General features: G+C 35.3%; 1 pseudogene; it reads left to right on the forward strand.

The window, feature by feature from the left end:
• The first annotated feature begins 1,222 nt into the window (after nt 1-1,222).
• Nucleotides 1,223-2,512, forward strand: LOC127136359 (uncharacterized; annotated as a pseudogene).
• Nucleotides 2,513-5,824: the final 3,312 nt, after the last annotated feature.

Below are 5,824 nucleotides of genomic sequence, written 5' to 3' on the forward strand. Positions count from 1 at the left end.
TAATCAAAACAACAACTTGTATGAGTGAAGTTGGTGGACAAGAAGCATAGTCTTGTACTATTATTTTTATTATTAAGAAAATCAATATTTTTACCTTTTCGCACCAACAAACTGAATATTGTTAGTCCTAGATAAAAATCGATACGGTAGAAAATGGTACTCAAACTTTGGTCTCTGAAAATAAGATCTCTTTTTACTATTTCGATATTTTCGTACACTTGCGTCGTATCATGAATCTTTTTCTGTTTATGATGACATGTTATCTCAAGTTTATTTTGTTGTCAAAATATTTCTTTTGGCGATGATAAGCTTGAAGATGTCAAATTGGTGGTTGTTGAGTCTCTTTTAAATGTAAGTACATTGTGAGATATTAGATCAAACTCTAGTATGATCGAAGAGTAGCTTCTTGATTCGACAATTTGACAGGACCTTAGCATGTCATCGAAGTCTGTTCTTATTATATAGTCGAAGTATGTTAGGATTGTTAGCATGTCGAATTTGGCCTGTTTGTTATGTTCAATTGTTTAAGTTAGTATGTTCTCTAAGTTAGCTTGTGTAATGGGTCTGTGTGTAAAAGCTCATTAGTTTAGTACGTTAGTTTTCTTATAAACAGCATACTAGTATCTCATCATTGGACAACACAAATCCTAATTAGGGTGAGAGAAGTTATTTGTTATTCTGTAACACTTGCAATTTTGTTTCAAAGAGAAAGTAAATAATATCAAATTATAACAAATTTCAAAGTGTTCTTATTGTTTTCTTTTTTTCTACCCTTATGGAATTCTTACCGATCAAAAAATCAATTATACTTTGTAATTTCAGCACCGTTTTCACAAGATACGAAATACATGTTGACTACATTATTTTTATTTTTTTCAAATCATGTATATATTAAGCTATGAGAAGAATTGGTTTACATATTCTTTTTCTTATGTTAGATTTATTGTTTAGAAATGAAAACCACTTTAATCATATTTTAAATTTTAGTCTAAAAAGCAATAAAAATTAGAAAGCTATAACTCTAGATAATAATTTGCATACCATGGTTAAGTTCATAGGAACTTTATCTATCACTTAATCTTTTGCTATGGTTTAAGCATAAAAGACTCGTGATTTTCTTTGACATCTTTCTGCTAGAGATTTTCTAAGATATTAAACACTAAAAACACCAATCTCTCTTATTTCTGCTAGGTAGTCTAGATTGAAGAAAACAAATATTACCATGGGAACAAATAAAGAAGAGTTGAGACGATTTGAGGTAAACCAAACAATATTCAAAGCAATATTATTCAGTTCATGTTTGTTCGTATCTATTTCAATTTTCAACTGCAAAAGCTTGAATAATTCTAAACTATATTTTATCAGACAATATATCAGGAAATGGTAGAAGAAGAAGTTAAGGCCACTCATAAACTTCCCGCTAGACCTATGCAGAAAGTGATAGTAGATAATTCAAAGTCAAAGAGTTTGGTCATAAAGGTAATTTCTAAATTTTCAACTTCATGCAAGGACAGTGAGTTTGCCAAAGAGGACTGTGATTATGCCAAACTCGTTGTCAATCCAAATATTCACGTTATATTACATGTTTCATTTTGAATCTAACAAAAGACTTATAATATGTATTTGATCAGAAACTAAATTTCGTGATTCCTGCTCATATAATTTGCGACATCTAACTAAGATGGTCAGGTACAATCTCACCGAAAGAAATGGAATATGTAAAACAATATGTCGTAGCAAAGTATTCAGAATATGCAAATCTCATTGAAGGAGATGGAAGTGGAATAGACATGTCAAGTTTCATAATCAATGAGGAGCCTTCAGAAATACATGCTCTAAGAAAATCACGAATGGCGCCTTCTTTTGGAAGAACCCTACCTGAAATGGATAGAACACAGTTGGAACCATCAAGACTACTTGATGTTATCAACAAGAAATCCTCCTTTCCCGGAAGTTTCATCTCGATCCCGGAAATTCAAGCTCGAAATAAGGTTTTGAAGCATTGTGGTTTACCAGATGATGAATATTGCGTTGTTTTTACTCCAATTTACAAAGATGTTATGATGTTGGTTGGAGAAAGTTACCCTTTTGTTAAGGGAAACTACTACATGGCTATTCTTGGTGAAGAACAAGAGGATCATATAAAAGAATTTGCTTCTCTTAAGGAGTCTAGGGTTTCATAGCACCAAAGACATGGATTGATTTGTGGATTTGAGGGTATCAGTTAAGTCAAAATTTTAGGAGGAAATGTAAGATTAGTCCAAAAGGGCTATTTGCTTATGTAGCATATCTGAATGGGACAATGCATTGGGTTTCTAAGGCTCATAGTTTCTATTGGCATGTTTTGGTTGATGCATCTGAATTGGTTGTGGGAAAAGATAGGTTACATGTTGGACTTCATAGGCCTGATTTCTTAGTATGTTCTCTTGATAACACAAATTCCAATCCTTCAAAAATCACTTGTCTTTTGGTTAGAAAGAAAAGTTTGGACACCTCCAATACTTCATCTTAGGCTCAATGTTGAATGAGATTTTAGTACTTGTTTTATCTAGTTATTGATATTATGATTTTGATTTGCGTATTTGTGGCCAAACCAACATATCTCATCTATTTTTAGTTTTATATTAATACGATCTTAATTATGAAAGTACTCAATGAATAGTAACTCCTTAGTTAAAGACTGATTTAGTTATCATTAAGAAAATCTATTATTTTTTCCAAATATATAAATAGTATAGATGTTCTGGAAGGGACTCCGACGAAACGAAGAAGAAAGTAGGTTGGAAATTCTGAAATAAATCTACATTCTAACTTACTTCATCACCAATTAACAACTTTCTAAATTAATATTAATTTTGTTACAAAATTTAAGTTTTAAAATTTTGTTGCAAAATTCAAGTTTTAGAGTTTTGTTAGTGTCAATCAAGAAACCAACCATCAGTGTAACTTCGATTTATCTATTTTTTGTGCTTATGCTTAGCTATACTAAATCCTCATATTCCAAGAACTTGAAGTTTGTCTTATACACTTATTTCGAGAATGCCAATATTTCATATTATCTACCAAGTTACAAAATTCGATTTTTTTTAAATAATCCGTTATTTTAAAAAAATTAAAAATAATTAATAATTCAAAAAAAAAAAAAAACCAAAATAATCAGTTTTACAAGAGGGTGCGTCAGATGAATTGGCGCACCCCCAAAGCATGAAGAGGAGGCGCCAATAGTATTGGCGCATGCATTGGACTCCTTATGAGGAGGCGCCAATGTTCTTGGCGCATGCATTGGCCCTCATGAGGAGGTACCAATGTTCCTGGCGTCTAAGTGCAATTTACAGTGTGGACACCAATCCCTCTGACGCCTACATGTCCTGTCATGTGGGCGTTAATCCCTCTGGCACCTACATGTTCTATCACGTGGACGCCAATCCCTATGGCGCCTGCATGTCATGTACATTTGATGTTCATTCTCCATAAATACCACGCCTTGGATCCAATTTATTTCACTCAAAATCATCTCCTAATACCATAATTTCTCTAGTTTCACCACCATCACATTCAAGTTTCTCTGTTTTAACAATGTCTGCATACATTCAGAAACGAAATGCTGATGTAATATTTTTCGTCGTTGCGGCTCCGGTACAGATTCGACTTTGGAACACAGATACATTTGAACGTCTTAATCGGACGTTGTACAGTTGGTTAGAGGGAGAAATTGGAGAGGATGAAAGGATTAGAAGAATACAATGGCTTGTGTCCACGTTCAACCAAAACGGAGAAGTGCGCAAATGTGTGGATATTAAGACCTACCAAGACGCTCGTAGGATGATGCATTACATGTTCAAAATTGTTTTGATGGTTGTAATCGCATAGTTCTTATATTGTATTTGTTATAATTATTTGTGTTACTGTTTATGTAATGGTACTTTCGTCATAGACGTCTAATATGAAATAAATTTTATTTTTCATATATTGCAATAGAGGTACATGTCAATTTATCTGGGTTTGCTCGTTCCAATATTAGGTCAATTATTACGATTGTGACATGGCTGACGGCATGAACTACATAGTCTAACCATTTTGTTCGCTGTATCCATTTCGGTTCGAATCCGGGTGCTGTTTGGGCGACCCTTTTTCTTCCTTCGCATAACTTCGTTGTGCCAGACGATGTCCCCTTGATATTCTGGCAAATAATCCTCTTTTGCTACTACGGAAAAATTAATTTTATGAACATTTGAAAGGCTGACGACTTTGTAAACTTCAGATAGCAAGTATGATGGATCTCTTCGAACCTTTGAGCATGCCACAATTACATGGGAGCAGGGGGTACGGAAGGCTTAGAACTTTTCGCAATCGCACCAACCTCTATCTAGTTCGACTCTGTACTTCCCCATTGACATGCTATCATTGTGATCCATGGACTCGATAACACTATATCAACCTTTAGTGCGGTCAAAAACCGTAACCACGTATGTGTTTGCTTTGGTAGCTTCATGTCTAATGAATTTCATTGAAGTATCATTGAACAACTGTCCAGATTGCAACACTAAACTTCATTTTGAGCGTCTGGTTTCAAACAACGCCCCTAGCCTAAAATATGTTGCCTGCACCAAAGAGGTTATAGGTAGGTTATAGATGCCTTTGAAGACAGAGTTCATAGATTCCATAAGATTTGTTGTCATGTGGCCCCAACACTGACCGTTGTCGTATGCCCCAGTCTACTTCTCCAATGCAATATTATCGATCCACTGTACTGCATCTTCATTTGACAATCTTATTTCCTCGCGGTAGTGTTTGAAAGAAGGTTCTGATAATGCGTAACCTGCATTGACAACCTTCTTCCGCAACGTCTTATCTTTGATTTCCCACATGAAATTCTGAGAAATGTGTCTAATATAGAACACATGCTCTTGGGAGGATTTTGCCAACCGTTATCAATGTTATTATATGCACTGATGATTGAAGGGTGTTTGTCGGAGATCAAACATAAGTTAGCCTGAGGTGCAACGTGCAATCGAAGATTTCTTAGGAAAAAACTCCATCCCTCAGCAGTCTCCCCTTCAACTTGGGAAAAGGCGATTGGAAAAATGTTGATGTTCCCATCTTGTGCCACTGCCATCAGTAACGTTCCTTTGTATTTCCTGTACAACCATGTACTATCAATTTGTATAATTGGTTTACAGAAAGAAAAATCTATGATGCATGGTTGATACGCCCAAAAGATACGGTGAAATATTCCATTTCCAACAGCACATGTACCGTCTGGTGTATACACGGGCAAAGTTTCCAACTTGACAATAGTTCCGGGAGCATATTGTTTTAGCGCCAACAAGTATTTTGGAAGTTGTTTGTAAGACTCCTCCCAATTGCCAAACACTTTTTCAACAACCTTTGTCCTAGCTATCCATGCCTTCCTATATGATGGAGTGTACTCGTACTCTGCCCTAATATGCGAGATTATTGTACTCACCTTTAACGAAGGATTATCGCCAATGACAGACAATATTTCATCGCATATTAGCTGAGAGCTTAATTTATGATGATCCTGCATTGGGTTTGTCAGCATGCATGTGTGATCTGGACCCATTGATCCAATCTCCCAAGACTCGTTCCTCTTCCGGTACGAAGCTGACAACCTAAACAGGCAGTGCTCATTCGGACAATAAACTTTATACCTCAATGCGTCAGTTCTGTCAACTATGAAATCAGCTGATAGTTGCACGTGGAAATTCTTAATGGCTTTTACACATTCCTCTTTTGTACGAAATGTGTCTCCTTATTTCAAAGATCCTTGCATTTGTACATAAGGATTGTACCATACATATGA

The sequence above is a fragment of the Lathyrus oleraceus genome, chromosome 4 (genome assembly GCF_024323335.1).
Source record: "Lathyrus oleraceus cultivar Zhongwan6 chromosome 4, CAAS_Psat_ZW6_1.0, whole genome shotgun sequence".
In the NCBI taxonomy this organism is placed as follows: domain Eukaryota; kingdom Viridiplantae; phylum Streptophyta; class Magnoliopsida; order Fabales; family Fabaceae; genus Lathyrus; species Lathyrus oleraceus.